This window comes from Macrobrachium rosenbergii, chromosome 56 (assembly GCF_040412425.1).
Source record: "Macrobrachium rosenbergii isolate ZJJX-2024 chromosome 56, ASM4041242v1, whole genome shotgun sequence".
Classification (NCBI taxonomy): Eukaryota; Metazoa; Arthropoda; class Malacostraca; order Decapoda; family Palaemonidae; genus Macrobrachium; species Macrobrachium rosenbergii.
This window is the reverse complement of record NC_089796.1, coordinates 74,586,363-74,606,362: the sequence shown is the minus strand read 5'-3', so window position 1 is coordinate 74,606,362 and position 20,000 is coordinate 74,586,363. Positions and strand designations below refer to the sequence as shown.

Below are 20,000 nucleotides of genomic sequence, written 5' to 3'. Positions count from 1 at the left end.
TTCGGTTTGTTTGTTTGTTCCTGCAAGATTTTTGTGCAAGGCCTCTTACGAAAATTTGACAAGAGGCTGGCCTTATGACTAGCGAAAAGTGCTGGATGTCTGGAGAGTTCCGGATTCAGTCAAGTGATAGTGCGAAAGACAGATGGGGGTTGTGGACTGATAAGCCTTGGCGGAGGTTTGAAGTTTGCAAATACTATTGTTTTTGTTAAGGCATTACTTGTCTTTCTCGTGCACCTCTACAAGATCATCTCTCTTCCGCCCTCCACTCGCAACACTGCCCTAAAACGGAAAAGGGCAGCATCTGCACAATTTTCGAAATTGAGATATTCCGCCTACGGGGCTCGTGAAACACTAATACACAAGTTACCGCAGTTTCAGAATGATTCTTTGATGCCTTCTGCGAATATTTAGGGGGCCCCATCTGTAGTATCTGCAAAATCAGTAGTAAGGCGAGGGAAAACTGCCGTACGTATCATTTATCTCAATTTTGTATTTTTGCAGATACTGCAGTGTTCCATTTGAGGGCAGAACAGTCGTTAAAAAGCTTCATTATTCCGAAGCATTTTTTTATTCCTGCTTCCTGTGCTTTACCACATCATGATATTTTTCCCCCTAACTGCTTTCTCTTCGTTATCCTTGACCTTTTCATCATTCCTCCCTGACATGCTGCTATTATTCTCACTGCTTTCTTATCAGACTCAAATGTTTTATTTACAATTAGTGGCCCATTTTCGTCCCTCCGCCTCTGCCGAGAATACCTCCTGTTTTCACTGATGAGTCAGTTCATCTTCAGCCACTCGTCTTCTGCCCACTCCATCCATCAACTCATCTTCTAAGTACTCTGAAATACACATTTCTGAAAAAAACTCTCTCTCTCTCTCTCTCTCTCCCTCATTTACATACAGACATATCAACACACATACATACGCACTTACATACATACACACATACATACATACATATACATACATACATATATATATATATATATATATATATACATATATATATATATATATATATATATATATGTATATATATGGTATATGTCATATACATACACATATGTATATATAAATATTTATATATATATATATATATATATGTGTGTGTGTTTATTTAAGTGTGTATGTACACAAATTAGTACGTGTATATATACATATACACACATACACATATATATTTATATATATGTGTGTGTATAGTAAATTAGAGAGAGAGAGAGAGAGAGAGAGAAGGCGCATAAAAGAAAGAGAGAGAAGGAGCCATAAGTAGAAACACACGAACGCCTGTTAGTATTAAAAGTAATAGTTCCAGAAATTACCGGCCATTCACACGGCCACAAGTTGAATACAATTACATCTAACAACCCAGCGTCGAGAATGTCTCCATGGAACCTCTAATCAAAAGATTTGGCATCCATTATTAAAAACAGGAAACATCTTTTAAACAGTTAATATCGAAGAATTATATAGAGAAACAACTACAACATATCGTTACTGCGTAGCGCTCAAGTTCAATCATACATGAAATTATTACTTAAAGGTTGACGTAAAATTAGATGCAAGTGACATTTCTTAGAAGTAGTCAAGATGTAAAGAATTTTAGATTTTAGTAGGTAAAGGCCAGGATTAAAGACAAACACGAAACTGAATAAAATAAAAATTTGGATTATAATGAGATTTATGCAAGTAAAGAACTAAAAGCAACGACTAATAATAATAATAATAATAATAATATGTAATAATAATAATAATAATAATAATAATAATCCTCCGTGACAAGGGCGTGCAGTGGGTTAAATTAAATTCTTTTGTTATACAGGTCCGTGTGCCTGAAGCCCCAGCATATTGCGTTTCCCGTAAAAAAAAAAAAAAAAAAAAAAAAGAGGCAGAAACTTGTTCCTCCCGCGGTGCATTTGCTGTATCGCGGACTCAACTTTCATCCCTTAATAAGAGAAGAAGTATGTGCCTGCATTTTACATATTCACACAATTCGCCTGCTAAATTATTCAAGTTCTTTCTCGCGAGCGCTGGCTAAAGTTGCCGAAAAAGGACATCACTTCCAAGGACATTCTAACGTCATCAAGGACTTTTAGTTTTCTGTTAAAGAAAACTATTGAGATGGCTTTCTCTGTACGTCCGCCCTCAGATCTTAAAAACTACTGAGGCTAGATGGCTGTAAATTGGTATGTTGGTCATCCATCCTCCAATCATCAAACATACCAAATTACAGACCTCTAGCCTCCTCAGTAGTTTTTATTTTATTTAAGGTTAAAGTTAGCCAGGATCGTGCGTCTGCCAACGCTATAGGACAGGCCACCACCAGGCCGTGGTTAAAGTTTCATGGGCCGCGGCTCATACAATATTATACGCTGCACAGAAAACTCGATTTCAGTGAAGAAACTTCGGGGCATTTTTTACTTGTTTTTCAAATGAAATGTATGAGGAAATGCAGACTAGTGTCTAAATGCTTCTTTAAGTAAATACGAATTCAACGGTGACGGAGCTGATGAATTTGAATTATTGCCTGTCTGTCTGTCGGTCTGTCCCGTCGGATTGACAGCTGAGTAAAATAAGAATGGATGCATTCAAAACCATTTTCCTGAAAGGAAAATAAGTTAATTCTGAATCTCCAGAACACGATGGGAACGTTTCTATTTCAGAGAGAGAGAGAGAGAGAGAGAGAGAGAGAGAGAGAGAGAGAGAGAGAGAGAGAGAGAGAGAGAGACTCATTAGCATAGGAGAGGACATCTCCCTCTCTCTCCTTTTCTCTCTAAATAGAGAGAGAGAGAGAGAGAGAGAGAGAGAGAAACTCATTAGCATAGGAGAGCACATCTCTTTCTCTCTCCCTCTCCCTCCTTCTCTCTCTAAATAGAGAGAGAGAGAGAGAGAGGGAAACTCATTAGCATAGGAGAGCACATCAATCTCTCTCCCTCTCTCCTTCTCTCTCTTAATAGAGAGAAAGAGAGAGAGAGTACTCTCTCTCTCTCTCTCTCTCTCTCTCTCTTCTCTCTCTCTCTCTCTTCTCTCTCTCTCTCTCTCTCTCTCTATTTAAATTCACTAATAAATCGCTTGCACTTGTTTTACCCACGTGTCAAATACAGTTCTACCAGATTTTCCACTTCACAGATCCTTAGATTCGGGAGCTAAAGCCTTTGCTTGACAAGCAAAATAATAATAGCACATACGACACAGGTAAGGTTAAACTTGCGCTTGATGACAGCCGTTCTGATAATCCGGATGAAGGTTCGCATCCCGCTAAGGACATCACAATTTTAGTTTTCTGTAAAAGAAAACTGTTGTGCCGGCTTTGTCTGTCCGTCCGCACTTTTTCTGTCCGCACTTATTCTGTCCGCCCTCAGATCTTAAAAACTACTGAGGCTACAGGGCTGCAAATTAGTATGTTGATCATCCACCCTCCAGTCATCAAACATACCAATTTCCAGCCCTCTAGCCTCAGCAGTTTTCATTTTATTTAAGGTTAAAGTTAGCCATAATCGTGCGTCTGGCAAAGATATAGGCCAGGCCGCGTCTCATACAGCATTATACCGAGACCACCTAAAGATAGATCTATTGTCGGTGGCCTTGGTTATACGCTGTACAGAAAACTCGATTGCACTGAAGAAAATTCAGCGCATTTTTTTACCTGTTTATGAATGGTACCGCTACCAGTGGTGAGACGGCAACACTGTCATGATGGTAACCTTTCCGAAGGTTGACTGCCCGCCTATTTGAAAATCTAATGGCCCAAAGCGTAATGCAACATAATCTTCAGATTGTTTGCTAAAGCTCTGACGCTTGCAAGAGGTCTGGGTCGCGATCTGTCGTCTCAAACCTTTTCCGATGGTTTAAATCTCTCACGGATGGACAAATGGGTGGATGGCACTGAGAACTAAACCCGACCGAAGGTCTAATTTAGTAGTTTATATTATTTTACAGCAGTTGTACAGCCTATCGAAGAGTAAAACAAAGGTTTTGAGAACTTTTGTAACCACGTCGGTACCACTGCGGTTTTGAGCCTGGAAAAGACATTGTGGTCTGGAAAATGAGTAAAGGGAAAAAACGGTCGAAATCCTTAAGTGAATGGAATATTACTACAGGTATAACACTACACTACCATTGGAAATACTTTCTTCGCCACAAATCGATGAACATAATGTTTTCAGACAGTTAATTATCTTATTCAATTCTCAACCGCTTAAAACTACTGCATATATGTTCAGGCATGAACGATAAACACGGTAAGAACTACAAAGACGTATCCAAAGACACTTCGAGAGAGAGAGAGAGAGAGAGAGAGAGAGAGAGAGAGAGAGAGAGAGAAGGAAAAAACGCTGCTGATACAGAATCGTACCAAAAAGAGAAAACAAAGTACGAACAGGAAGCGTAATCCGGTCGTAATCCCTACAGACAGACGTTCTCTCTCTCTCTCTCTCTCTCTCTCTCTCTCTCTCTCTCTCTCTCTCTCTCGTGGACAAAAAGACGCAACAAAATAAATTTCTTGTAAGTATGGTTGAGTTTAATGGCTTAGAAACGCAATAGAGAAAATATCCAATAAATCACCTTTATCAGATTATTAGGTGCCAATGGAGTGATTTATTTCGTAGTGAAAATCAATTTAGCGTAGGTGATAAGGTGGGTACCGTCCTTACCAAGCATTAACGCAAAGTTCTCCCCGATAAAAACGTGATTTATGTAAATCTTCTCAGCCCTCTGCTGTTATTAATATATATATATATATATATATATATATATATATATATATATATATATATATATATATACATACTGTATATATATATATATATATATATATATATATATATATATATATATATATAATATATATATATATATATATATATATATATACATATATATATATATATATATATATATATATATATATATATATATATATATATATATATATATGTATATATATATGTGTTTTTATGTCATAGGTAAGTCAGCTGTGTTTGAAAGAAAAAAGTCCAGATAAAGCAATAAGCATTATCAGAAAACGCCATTCCTTAAAGAACGATGCCTAACAAGAATATATTTAGTTCCAGATCCAGGTACTCGCTTACCTCCCGCGTGCTTCTTTGGACGAGACAGAGCCACCAGACATTCAGCATCAGAGGTGTTGGAGACTGGGCGAGGTAGGACGCAAGTGGAGTCCTTGAGTCCTTGAAAGTCAGCTGTCCTCTTGGTTGCCAACATTGATTCCTGGAGAAGAGACAGAAGGCATCATTATGCAGTGGGCTAGGAATATTAAAAATATTGCCTTTACTTAGTGATTTAGTGATAAGTGAAAGCGATCGTTAGAACGTTATGTATACATAGGTGTATTTATGTATGTGTATATACATAATATATATATGTGTATATTATATATATATACATATATATATATATATATATATATATATATATATATATATATATATATATATATATATATATATATATATATATATACACTACACACATATATATAATACACACACATGTATGTATATGTATATATGTATTTATATGTACAGTATATATATTTTCATATGGAACTCCTTTTAAACATCTCTGTTTACTTATCTTTTAATTTTCTATTTAATTTTATTGCGGCGTCAATAGCCTAGATGTTGTGACACCAGTTATAATAGCCACAAATCAATCACTCGATCTCAGAAAATCTCTAAGAATGCGGTTGCAAGCCCCATTACCTATTCTTTTGACAAAGGCTTTATGCAAAATCTATTGTATATGAATAACACTGCAATTAGCATGAAAAATAATATTCACTGCTTTTAATACTTTTGCTTCTATGCAGTTCACAGCGGCTATGAACACAGGTCTCCTCTCTCTCTCTCTCTCTCTCTCTCTCTCTCTCTCTCTCTCTCTCTCTCTCTCTCTCTCTCTCTCTGCGTATCCAGTATATGAAAAAGTTATGCATGTGTCGCAGAAAATGCATTTGAGATTTCTGCTGCCTCTGAAATGTTTAGTTTTTATTTATTTTTTTTTAATAAAGCAAGGATATTTGCATGTCAGACACAGAAACTAAAAATAAAAATCCGCGCCACGGTGACCAGTTTATTTGATTTCATATTTTTGTTTTGTTTTTCTATATTGCTTAACGCCCATTCTACGCAACACCAACAGAGGGCACAGTTACTCACTCCAAGAGAAAGAAAGAACATGACAGAAACCAAAGAAGAAATCAAAGTTGAAAAACAACAACGAAGGACAGAAACCAAAGAAGAAATCTAAGTTGAAAAACAACAACGAAGGAAAGAAACCAAAGAAGAAATCTAAGTTGAAAAAAACAACAAAGAAGAAATCAAAGTTGAAAACAACAATGAAAGAAACCAAAGAAGAAATCTAAGTTGAAAAAACAGCAACGAAGGAAAGAAACCAAAGAAAGAAATTAAGCTGAAAACAACAACGAAGGAAGAAACCAAAGAAGAAATCAAGTTGAAAAAAACAACGAAGGGACAGAAACCAAAGAAGAAATTCAAAGTTTGAAACAGCAACAACGAAGGACAGAAACCAAAGAAGAAATCTAAGTTGGAAAACAAAGAAGACGAAGGACAGAAAAATAAAAGAAATCTAAGTTGAAAAACAACAACGAAGGACAGAAACCAAAGAAGAAATCGGATTGAAAAACAACAACGAAGGACAGAAACCAAAGAAGAAATCTAAGTTGAAAAACAACAACGAAGGAAAGAAACCAAAGAAGAAATCTAAGTTGAAAAAAAACAACGAAGGAAAGAAACCAAAGAAGAAATCTAAGTTGAAAAACAACAACGAAGGAAAGAAACCAAAGAAGAAATCTAAGTTGAAAAACAACAACGAAAGAAAGAAACCAAAGAAGAAATCAAAGTTGAAAAACAACAACGAAGGACAGAAACCAAAGAAGAAATCAAAGTTGAAAAACAACAACGAAGGACAGAAACCAAAGAAGAAATCTAAGTTGGAAAACAGCAACGAAGGACAGAAACCAAAGAAGAAATCTAAGTTGGAAAACAACAACGAAGGAAAGAAACCAAAGAAGAAATCTAAGTTGAAAAACAACAACGAAGGACAGAAACCAAAGAAGAAATCTAAGTTGAAAAACAACAACGAAGGAAAGAAACCAAAGAAGAAATCTAATTTGAAAAAAAACAACGAAGGAAAGAAACCAAAGAAGAAATCTAATTAGAAAAACAACAACGAAGGAAAGAAACCAAAGAAGAAATCTAATTTGAAAAACAACAACGAAGGACAGAAACCAAAGAAGAAATCTAATTTGAAAAACAACAACGAAGGAAAGAAACCAAAGAAGAAATCTAATTTGAAAAACAACAACGAAGGAAAGAAACCAAAGAAGAAATCTAATTTGAAAAACAACAACGAAGGAAAGAAACCAAAAGAAGAAATCTAATTTGAAAACAACAACGAAGGAAAGAAACCAAAGAAGAAATCCAATTTGAAAACAACAACGAGGAAAAACCAAAGAAGAAATCCAATTTGAAAAACAACAACGAAGGAAAGAACCTGAAAAAGAAAAACAACAAAAGAAGAAATCAAAGAGAAATCTAATTTGAAAAACAACAACGAAGGAAAGAAACCAAAGAAGAAATCTAATTTGAAAAACAACAACGAAGGAAAGAAACCAAAGAAGAAATCTAATTTGAAAAACAACAACGAAGGAAAGAAACCAAAGAAGAAATCTAATTTGAAAAACAACAACGAAGGAAAGAAACCAAAGAAGAAATCTAAGTTGAAAAACAACAACGAAGGAAAGAAACCAAAGAAGAAATCTAATTTGAAAAACAACAAAGAGAAAGAAACCAAGAGAAATCTAATTTGAAAAACAACAACGAAGCGAAAGAAACCAAAAGAAGAAATCTAATTTGAAACAACAAAACGAAGGAAAGAAACCAAAGAAGAAATCTAATTTGAAAAACAACAACGAAGGAAAGAAACCAAAGAAGAAATCTAAGTTGAAAAACAACAACGAAGGAAAGAAACCAAAGAAGAAATCTAAGTTGAAAAACAACAACGAAGAAAAAAAAAAGCAAAACTGAAGGAAAAAAAACGAGAAAAAAAGCAAAATAAAAAAAGTACAAAAAATAAAAGAATAAATCAGGAGCGAAACGCCAAACGAAACGAAGCGGTGCACAACGAATAAACAAAAATAAGCCGAATATGAGCAGAGAGGAAATTCCTTTCAAAAATCTTTTCAATGGATATGCAGTCCTGCAAATAAATGCATTCAATTTGCGATCTCTGATTGAATTACATCCACGGTTATATCGCCCAGTTTTATTAACAGTTCCGGATTTGAATTCAGATTCGAATTACTTCGGTACTATGAGGAAAGCCACCCAACCTTACATCGTGATGCAGTGAGAACGGACACAGCCATCATAAAATTCGCTGTCTCTCAAAAGCGGGTATGTATGTGTTTATATATATACATCATATATATATATATATATATATATATATATATATATATATATATATATATATATATATATATAAATATATATATATATATATATATAAATATATATATATATATATATATATATAAATATATATATATATATATATATATATATATATATATATATATATATATATATATATATATATATATATAAATATATATATATATATATATATATATATATATATATATATATATATATATATATATATATATATATATATATATATATATATATATATATATATATATATATATATATATACATATATTATATATATATATATATATATATATATATATACATATATATATATATAATATATATATATATATATATATATATATATATATATATATATATATATATATATATATATATATATATATATATATATATATATATATAATATATATAATCTGGAAGCAATTTAACAAAGCCTGAAAGGTTGTGTAACCACTACTTAATTCTCCTTTTGTTCCCAAAATTTTCCAGCAATACCAAAAGTTCTATATTGCACACTTACATCTTGCAGTGGATAGTGCGAGTCAGTATATTATACCAGTTATTTAAAAAAACTTTCGACGTAATATATATATATATATATATATATATATATATATATATATATATATATATATATATATATATATATATCTATATATATAATATGAACCTATCAAATTTGAGTAAAATGATTAACTCTTCATATTATTGTCGCCTTTGGAAAGACGGAATGAATTTAATATGAGGCAAATGCTGCTTCTGAAAATAAATAATCATTCTGAGAATATTGCTGAAGCAACGCACGATCTCTGCCGATCCAGGTCAACTCTCCTCTGCAAGCATTCCAACTGATGCAATACCGAAAAGGACACCATTATGGATCTTGCAGAGGAAATAGCGTCAGTGGGTTTTTTCACGAGGACACAAATGTCCGTATAGGAGCTATTTTTAGTAAGAAGGTCATGGCCATCGTCAAGGTCACAAGATCACTAACGTTGATGTCCTTCCAAAGGGTTCATCAGTAGAATATGCCACGCATGAATCTCTCTCTCTGCAGTGTTAGTTATGGTTGAGGTTGCGCACAAAATCTACGGAAATCGAACATACAGTTTCACATTTTACAACTCTAGGTTTGTAGTACAGTACAACTGACTAACAATACAGAGCCAGCAAACATGCTCCCCTCGTAGACAGCTACTTTTGTTCCAAATTTGAAGGAAATCCCTTGAACCTTGAAGGAGGATCTGTGATGACAGGGTAAAGTTGGAAAGGAATAATGATGGCTTACCTCTGAACCAAGTCTTGGATTCCTTCAGTCATGAAGCGTGACCTACAGTACATAGCGGTCTGACAGACCAGCAATCCCCCTAGTATGCGAATCAATGCATGATAGTCTACCTTAATATAATATGTTTGAGTGAAATAGCTTCAGCAGCATAGAAGGAGCTTTAGTGATAAGGAAAAGGTGAAAGACTGATTGAAAGCTAGACAGGTAAAGTTGATAAGCTCCCTCCAGGTATATCTATGCATGATGGTCTACCTTTGTACCAAGTTTGACCGAAGTCTATTCAACTGTGTGGGAGGAGTTGAACTGACAAGCTCTCTCTCTCTCTCTCTCTCTCTCTCTCTCTCTCTCTCTCTCTCTCTCTCTCATAGGCCTACAGTAGCACTGACGGACAAAGCCGGACGAATTCCTTTCATGCACACCTATTATACAGGATGGTCTGCCTTTGCACCAACCATGACTAGAATATCTTCAACCGCGTAGAGTTAGTTCTGATGAGAAGCTTTACCTGGCAGACATTCTGACAGACTGTCAGACAAACGGACGGACTTTTATCCAGGTAGACTGACAAAGGAGGGAAACTATTATAGTCTGTCAACTTCGTCGGTAGGGGATTAATAACTATAGACGGAACTCCTTCCACTCGCCCAGCCTCGTGGCCATTGTTTTACTTCCGGTCACAGATCTGCTAACAGGTAAAAGTTCCTTTTAAAAATAACTATGAATTTATAGTTTATCGCATTACAGACGAAAGTGTGTGTTTGTGTGTGTGTGTGTGTGTGTGTGTGTGTGTTTGTTTGAGAGAGAGAGAGAGAGAGAGAGAGAGAGAGAGAGAGAGAGAGAGAGAGAGAGGGAATAATTACTACCACTCTCTTCAAATGGGAAAAAGGTCACACACAGAAAATTTATAGCAAAGTAACCTTCCCTCAGGTAAGAATTCACTCTGGTCTTCCCTCCCTGTTCCCCGAGTCTCCATTCTCCGTCCCTAAAAAAAAAAAAAAAAAAAAAAAAATGATGGCTTTGGTATTTGTATGAATTTACCTGCTTTCCCCTACCGGGCAAACGCGCCCCCGCCCCCGCAAAAAAAAAAAAAAACCTCCTGATTTTCTGAGCATCTGCAGTAAAGCTAGAAGACTAACCGACTATTCAAAGCTCTGCAAAAAAAATGGGGGGGTATCAGTCCATATAATTCTTTCCCATTTCGATATATCTGAATAATAAATAAATACGTTGAATATTAAAAATAACTTAATTGAGGACCCCAGTATCCATTATGACCAAGGGTGTTGAAATTATACTGAACGAATTTTGTGATAACTTCAATAATTGGCTACATTATTTCAAACGCAGTCGTTCACACCTCTTCTGATTTTGATCACGGTCGTCTTTGTACCTAAATATGACGACTGCCAAAAAGGCAAAAGTGGGTTATGGGGTACGTTTCACTTCATTAAGGCGATTCATAAAACGAAGAGCGAAGCCATTCATGCTTAGCATCGTCCGGACGCGAGTGATTTCGAACGACAAAAATGTTGAACAAATAATAAATAGAAATGAATTAGGAATCACGCAACCAATCTCTTCCACCCCCCCAAAAAAGGATTTGCGATTCCATTCCTAATGAATAATCGTCGTGGAGCGAACTCACACAAACAGATCGGACTGTTTACGAAACGAGTTCACCAGCGCTCAATAACGGGGCAAAACGAGCGAAATAATAATAATAAAAAAAAAAACTCCCCCGAAAATGGAATCCTAAGGTTTGGATTAAAGGGTTAGAAATCAGAATTAGGGTGGAAGGGCTTGAATCGAAACATATGGGTTTCTGGTCGCGGTGCCATTCTAGAAGATCGTTTGGTCACCACCTGCAGATGCAGCTGAAACCATCCCTCACCTGGGGGAAGGGGGACGGGATTGGAGAAGGGGGGAGGGGATCCAGTTAATGGGGCCATTGGATAAGGGGTGTGGGTGGGCTGGGGGCGGTGGCGGCTTGGATGCGGATTGCGGTTAAAGGGTGGCGGTAATAGGAATTCATTCAGGACAGAAGGATCTGAATTGGAGATGTAGAAAATAAAGGAATATTTGGAGTTTTCCAGCGGCAAAGGAGGTGGAAATTAGCTGATGAGTATTACGTAATTTTTTTATTTTTTTTTTTTTTTTTTAGAAAATAAGGGGAACAAAGTGTGATCTAACTGAAACGGAAAAAAAAAACTACAGGTAGATAAAATAAGAAACATGCAATAACAAAGGCACTCGTTAATCCAGATATATTCGAGCACTCGGACGTATTCTGGAGCTTTTTTTTTTAGCAACTTCCTATGCCTCTACAGCCAATGGAATAATATTACGAATTTGTGCTCCCCGTTGCAAGGCGGTAATAACAAGAGGATGAACGTGCCCAAACTCATAAAAAAAAAAAAAGCAAAATCAGTTTCGCTGCTATTACAGGGTCTGGTCGTGATTTGTTTCAGGCTTTCTGGAATACACAAACCAACTCCAATGGAACCTCTTTGGATAAAAGGTGAAATATTGAGTTATCTAGTTTTCTGCCGGGCATATTGAGGGATTGAAATGATAGGCATTCCTTTTCTTCAATAAATTATGTTTTTATTTTTATTTATGTCAATGTTTTTATCTATATCATAACAGAAAACATGTCATAACAGAAAACAGGTCATAATATAAAACAGATCAGAATTGGCAACAAGACACGTCAATCAACAGGAAATTACATGCTGCTTTCAGCCTATAGATAATCTTAAGTGAAGAAGCATTGCATTACCACCATAAAACAATTCACCCTGTATCTCAATATATTAGTTATGTCTTTATTTATCTTCTAATTTATTGGTATATCTTTTTTTCTTCTCTAATAACTAATCTGTTCTTCTGGGTAGCTCCTAGTATCACCAGTAACTCTCCAAATGAGTAACTATATTTTCTGGAAGCTTGAATCAAGCCAATGGCCCTGTAGGCTTTCTATTCCAATGAATAGGCAGTTATCTCCTGAGAGAGAGAGAGAGAGAGAGAGAGAGAGAGAGAGAGAGAGAGAGAGAGAGAGAGAGAGAGAGAGAGAGAGAGAGAGAGAGAGAGACTTTATTTTAATTATTCAGAAGATGAACCCAATTCATATGGAACATGCCCACCAAAGGGGCCATTGACTTGGAATTCAGTCTTCCAAAGAATATGGTGTTCATTAGCAAGATGTAACAGGAGGTAATGGGAAATACAGAAGGAATAGATCATTTATTAAAGAGAGAGAGAGAGAGAGAGAGAGAGAGAGAGAGAGAGAGAGAGAGAGAGAGAGAGAGAGAGACTTAAGTCGCGACATAAATTCACGCGAGAGCAATTTACCTCGCGAAAAACAAGCAAGAGCGAGATGCTGCAGCACATAAATCACCCCCCTTGAACCTGGGGTGACAACGGAGCTGGCAATAAAGCGCAAATACCCTCATTCAATTGTGTCCCACAATGGCAGCCGCAATCGTCAGCATAAATCCGGCTCCGAGCACCTGTAAAATCGCCTTTATGGGCGTCGCCACAAGTCGCTAAGTCGCTTGACTTTTGTGGCGCATGCTGTTGCACGACTCAATTAGGACGCATGATCCACCCAGAGGAGACGCTCGTTAGCGGATTGTGACACTGAAGTGTTAACCACTTTAAGTTAAAAGTTGCACAACGCTCTATGGGGATGAGACTGTGACTGCGGGGGTCAAGCGGGTTTGGGAAGGGGCACACACGCCATTCTGGCACTTGGGAATTTGGTGGAGGGCCGGGTCAAAGGGGACTGGGCTTCAGAGCGGATTAAGGTGAAAAGAAGGATTTTTAGGATATTTTGGGAAGGGAAGCATAATGGCTCGTGATAATAAAAGCACGAAAGAATAAGAGAAATGGCTAAGTGGTCTTTAAACCACTAATGAAATAGAACAACTACACTTGGGAACACCAACATACATTTGCTCGCGGACAAAAAAAAAAAATAAATAAAATAAATAAATAAATAAATAAATAAATAAATAAATAAATATATATATATATATATACACACACACATATTATATATATATATATATATATATATATATATATATATATATATATATATATATATATATATATATATATATTATATATATATATATATATATATATATATATATAGAATCAAAAAGAAGTTTTTTCAATTACAGACATGAATCCTCATAATATACATGATTCTAAAATACAGTTTGCATTATCCCATGTTATTCTATTACAATATTATTTGTATACACACTGTAAGTTGTTTTAAGAATCTTTCCTTTCTTCCCGTAAACACTGTACAGTTTATTCGAATCAATAAAACATCACTTTGGCGGAGGACGCAAGCTAAAATAAGCTTTTCTCAAGAAAATCATGAAAATTTTAAATATCTAAGCTTCGTCTCGTCGGAATTCTCCGGAACGCGGAGAAACAACCAGAAATTGGAGGCAGGGCGAAATCAACAAGTCTAGAGAAACCTCAGTGGACGGGTCGGGGCGGGCGTCGGGGGACCGACACTCCAAGAAAATGAAAAATGAAATAACAAGCAAGAAATAACTTCGGCGCAATCGAGTTTTCTGTACAACGTACAATGCTGCATGAAACTCTCGATGTACCGCAGTATGAAAGTCTCAGCCACGACCGGGCAGCGCTTAGTTGCTCCCCAGATGCGGTCAAGTGGAGAAGCATCGGCGGCTGGCACCTCTGGCGGTGCCAGACGCAAGATCACGGCTAACTTAAACCTTAAATAAAATAAAAACTACTGAGGCTCGATGGCTGCAATCTGGTATGTTTGATGATTGGGGGGTGGATGATCAACATACCAATTTGCAGCCCTCTAGCCTCAGTAGTTTTTAAGAGCTGAGGACGGACAGAAAAAGTACGGACGGACAGACAGACATATAACCATCTCAATAATTTTCCTTTTACAGAAAACTAAAAAAAGTAAAGCCAGGAGCAAGAGTGACGTCAGCGGGCTTTCCCAGGATTACCAGAAGAGTGATTCTTCTGCATCTTTTGCCGGTTAAATGTCACGAGACCTGGGTACTGAGTCTCTAACTTACTTTCTAGATTTCCTAACTACTGACACACATACAGTGTACATTTACGATTATATAAATAATGGATATAAATATATATGTATATATACCATACGCTACCGGGGTCCAAGGATAGCAGTGGTGGCAGCTGATCGAGACTACGGGTCTACCCTAAAGCAAATCAAAAGTCCTTCAGAAAGAAGGCACTGCAGCTTACCCCATACAAAAATGGGAAAAATCACGTTAAAAGAAGAAGAAGAAGAAGATATATATATATATTATATATATATATATATATATATATATATATACTGTATATATATATATATATATATATATATATATATATATATATATATATATATATATATATATATTTATATATATATGTCATTTTATATATATACTGTATATATATATGTATATGTATATATGATTATGAATATATAAATGACATATATATATATTTATATATATATATATATATATATATATATATATAAAATGACATATATATAAATATATATATATATATATGTTTTTATATATATATATATATATATATATATATATATATATATATATATATATATATATATATATATATGTTATATATATATGAATATAAGATTCCATAAAATACTATTATTTAAACGTTGAAACCATATATATATATATATATATATGTATATATATATATATATATATATATATATATATATATATATATATATATATATATATAACAGAGAATTCCATATGAGACAAAGTTTAAAATTTAATGGAGAGGCATCCTGACCTGAGAAATATCCACATCATTTTTAGAAACTATGAACTGCATCAACTTCTTAATCTTCATTTTTTATTCTTGTTTTCCGACAATTTTTGGGGTCTGCCCTCTACTATATATTAAAATGTAGATCCACTGTGATTTCTGAGTAGCCTAATACGATTTATTGAAGGAGCCATATGTTTGTGAATGAAACGATACAGAAGTGTTGTGGCGGTTTATCCTTCCTTGAAGACCGGAAAAAAAAAAACTGGAAACATCTGATGATTTGCTAATAAATTATTGAAGTTATGTGCATTAGTACAAATAAATACATGTATATACTGTATATATATATATATATATATATATATATATATATATATATATATATATATATAGTTATATATATATATATATATATATATATATATATATATATATACAAATATAAATACGTATATATAATTGTATATATATAATATATATATATATATATATATATATATATATATATATATATATATATATATATATATATATATATATATATATATATATATATATATAGTAGTATATCATATTTTTCTTCAAACCTCACTCCTGTCCCTACTGAAAATTGTTTTTATATTAATGCGCCCTTTTCGCTTCCCTAGATGAAATGTCACATGTCATTTTTCATTTCATGCCTTAATAACGTGAAAAACAACTTCTCACCTTTGTCTCTGCTTTTTTCATGTTTTTCATCTTGCAGTTTAACTTGACTGGCAACTGTGACAGAAATATTAAGCAGAGGATACAAGGAAAAATAAATTTATTTTTGAAATGCAGTCTCATGGAAAGGTTTCCAGTTCAAGAACATTGTGTATAACGGAAACGTACTCTCCTAGTCTTCGTTATAAGCAGGGACGAAGCACCTGCAGGTTTTAATATTAAAATTAACTCTAAATTTAAATGAGAAACGAATCTCAAATGCTTTCAATACTCTTTTAATGCTCATTTTCACGTTCGTAGCTTTTGCGTCTTTTAATTAAGCTTCTTTTACTGTCGAATTTTACAGGTACAGTATTTCGGGTGCATGGTCGTTGGTTCAGGCTGAGCAAAGCTTAGACCCAGCAAGATTCGTAAAGCGAAGGTATCCAGTAAACGCAGTGAGCTGCTGAAGGGAATAAAAGGCATGGAGTGGACCTCCACACAATGATAACAGGGTGAAGTGACTTAGATTCTTTTTATTCCTGATTAAGTGACCTGGCTTTTCTCTTACTCCTGATGAAGTTACGTCGCCTTTCTTTTATTCCTGATTAAGTGACCTAGCTTTTCTTTTATTCCTGGTGAAGTTACCTCGCTTTTCTTTTATTCCTGATTAAGTGATCTAGCTTTCCTTTTATTCCTGATGAAGTGACCTAGCTTTTCTTTTATTCGTGAAGTGACCTGGCTTTTCTTTTATTCCTGATGAAGTGACCTAGATTCTCTTTTATTCCTAAAGTGACCTAGCTTCTCTTTTATTACTGATGAAGTGACCTAGATTCTCTTTTATTTCTGATGAAGTTACTTCAGCTTTTTTTTTTATTCCTGATTGAGTGACCCAGCTTTTTCTTTTTTATTTCTGATGAAGTTACTCGCTTTTTCTTTTATTTCTGATGAAGTGACCTAGCTTTTCTTTTATTCATGAAGTGACCTGGCTTTTCTTTTATTCCTGATGAAGTGACCTAGCTTTTCTTTTATTCCTGATGAAGTGACCTAGCTTTTCTTTTATTCCTGATGAAGTGACCTAGCTTTTCTTTTATTCCTGATGAAGTTACCTAGCTTTCCTTTTGTTCCTGATGAAGTGACCTAGCTTTTATTTTATTCATGAAGTGACCTGGCTTTTCTTTTATTTCGGATGAAGTGACCTAGCTTTTCTTTTATTCCTAAAGTGACCTAGCTTCTCTTTTATTACTGATGAAGTGACCTAGATTCTCTTTTTTCTGATGAAGTTACCTAGCTTTTCTTTTATTCCTGATTGAGTGACCTAGCTTTTCTTTTATTTCTGATGAAGTTACCTAGCTTTTCTTTTAATCCTGATTGAGTGACCTAGCTTTTCTTTTATTTCTGATGAAGTTACATAGCTTTTCTTTTATTCCCGATGAAGTGACCTAGATTCTCTTTTATTCCTGGTGAAGTTACCTCGCTTTTCTTTTATTTCTGATTAAGTGACCTAGCTTTTCTTTTATTTCTGATGAAGTTACCTAGCTTTTCTTTTATTCCCGATGAAGTGACCTAGATTCTCTTTTATTCCTGATGAAGTTACCTCGCTTTTCTTTTATTTCTGATTAAGTGACCTAGCTTTTCTTTTATTTCTGATGAAGTTACCTCGCTTTTCTTTTATTCCTGATGAAGTGACCTAGATTCTCTTTATTCCTGATGAAGTTACTCTTTTTTTCTTTATTTCTGATTAGTGACCTAGCTTTTCTTTTATTTTGATGAAGTTACCTAGCTTTTCTTTATTCTGATGAAGTGACCTAGATTCTCTTTATTCCTGATGAAGTTATTCTCTTTTCTTTTATTTCTGATTATGACTTACTTTTTCTTTTTTACTTCTGATGAAGTTTACTAGCTTTTTCTTTTATTCCTGATGAAGTGACCTGATTCTCTTTATTCCTGATGAAGTTACTTTATTTTTTTTTTTATTTCTGATTATGACCTAGCTTTTCTTTTTATTTCTGACGAGTTACCTCGCTTTTTCTTTATTCCTGATGAAGTGACCTAACTTTTCTTTTATTCCTGAAGTGACCTGGCTTTTCTTTTATTCCTGACGAAGTAACCTAGCTTTGCTTTTATTCCTAAAGTGACCTAGCTTCTCTTTTATTCCTGATGAAGTTACCTCGCTTTTCTTTTATTCCTGATGAAGTGACCTAGCTTTGCTTTTTATTCCAAAGTGATTCCTGAGCTGATTCTTTATTCCTGATGAAGTGACTAGCTTTTCTTTTATTCCTGGTGAAGTGACCTAGCTTTTCTTTATTCCTGAAGAGACCTGGCTTTTCTTTTATTCCTGATGAAGTGACCTAGCTTTTCTTTTACTCCTGATGAAGTGACCTAGCTTTTCTTTTATTCCTGATGAAGTGACCTAGCTTTTCTTTTATCCCTGAAGTAACTGAGAGCACAATGAAACGCATTTTCTTTTTCGTCATTTTCCATTTTTTCTCTTTTTTGAAGGAGGGGGGGCGGTTATATACCGGGAAGACTAAAGATGGAGAACACAAGGCAATCATTTTCCTGTACAGTCTGTCTATCATCTGCCACTTCCTTCATTCTAATGTCACTTCCTTCATTCTAATTTCTCTCGTGTTCTTAGGGTCTAGGCTAGGAAAGGTTTTTTTTACAAAGTCAGCCCCATTAGCATTTGATCTTGAATTATGCATAAAAATGATTTAATCAATTATCAGGATAATTTTCTTTTCTTAACTGATTGCATCTCTGATGACAGTGCCACAGAGATGTAGTTTTTTTTTTTAAATATTATGTGGCTATAGTCTTGAGCCAAATGGGAAGCCATTGAAAGATGGGCTTATTACTATGAATATGGATGAAATTAAACTGTCACATATAATCTATTTACTTCATCGCCGAAAGATACTGTTAATGATCTGACAACATTCAGTCTCTTAATATCTTTCACAACAGAAAAACAGAGCTTTATAGAAAAACAAAGCTTTATTAGAGTCACAATGAAGCAAACGGACCATTTGGAACAACAAACCGTAAAGGAAAACTGAACCTCATCTTTGGCTGACCGAATAACAATTCTTAATGATAAACGATGTCTATTCTGCCTTCGTTATCAAATAAGGATGGGAATCAGAAACCAATCCAGACGACTTTATACTTAAAAAATCTTGCGTTTGTAAACGTACAATCCGTACTGCACTATTCAATTACTGATTATCAATCTCTACCTTTCCATTCATCTCTAAAACGGATGAAGATGTGACCTCCATCAAACATATACACCGATCCTACATGTTTGTTTCCCTACAGCCTGGTGAACAAAGGAGTAAGATGTCAAATACCCCGTAGGGGGGTAATGCCGTCATGTACCTCATGGGGTGCACTGTAGGCATTACTTAAGGTTCTTTGCAGCGTGCCCTCGGCCGCTAGCTGCAACCCCTTTCGTTCCTTTTACTGTACCTCCTTTCATGTTCTCTTTCTTGCATCTTACTTTCCACCCTCTCCTAACAGTTGATTCATAGTGCAACTGCTTTGAGGTTTTCCTCCTGTTACACCTTTCAAACCTTTTCCTGTCAATTTCCGTTTCAGCGCTGAATGACCTCATAGGTCCCAGTGCTTGGCCTTTGGCCTAAATTCTATATTCAATTCAATTCAAGCTGTCAAATAAAATACCCG

At 34.8% G+C, this 20,000-nt stretch overlaps 1 long non-coding RNA gene across 1 annotated transcript in view; it reads right to left on the bottom strand.

Annotated features, from left to right (window-relative positions):
• LOC136836271 (uncharacterized) overlaps window positions 1-20,000 on the bottom strand; it is a 643,006-nt gene that overhangs the window by 186,256 nt on the left and 436,750 nt on the right. Inside the window, exon 3 of the long non-coding RNA XR_010852355.1 lies at window positions 5,093-5,231. This is a non-coding gene — a long non-coding RNA (uncharacterized lncRNA). The remainder of the gene's footprint in view (window positions 1-5,092; window positions 5,232-20,000) is intronic.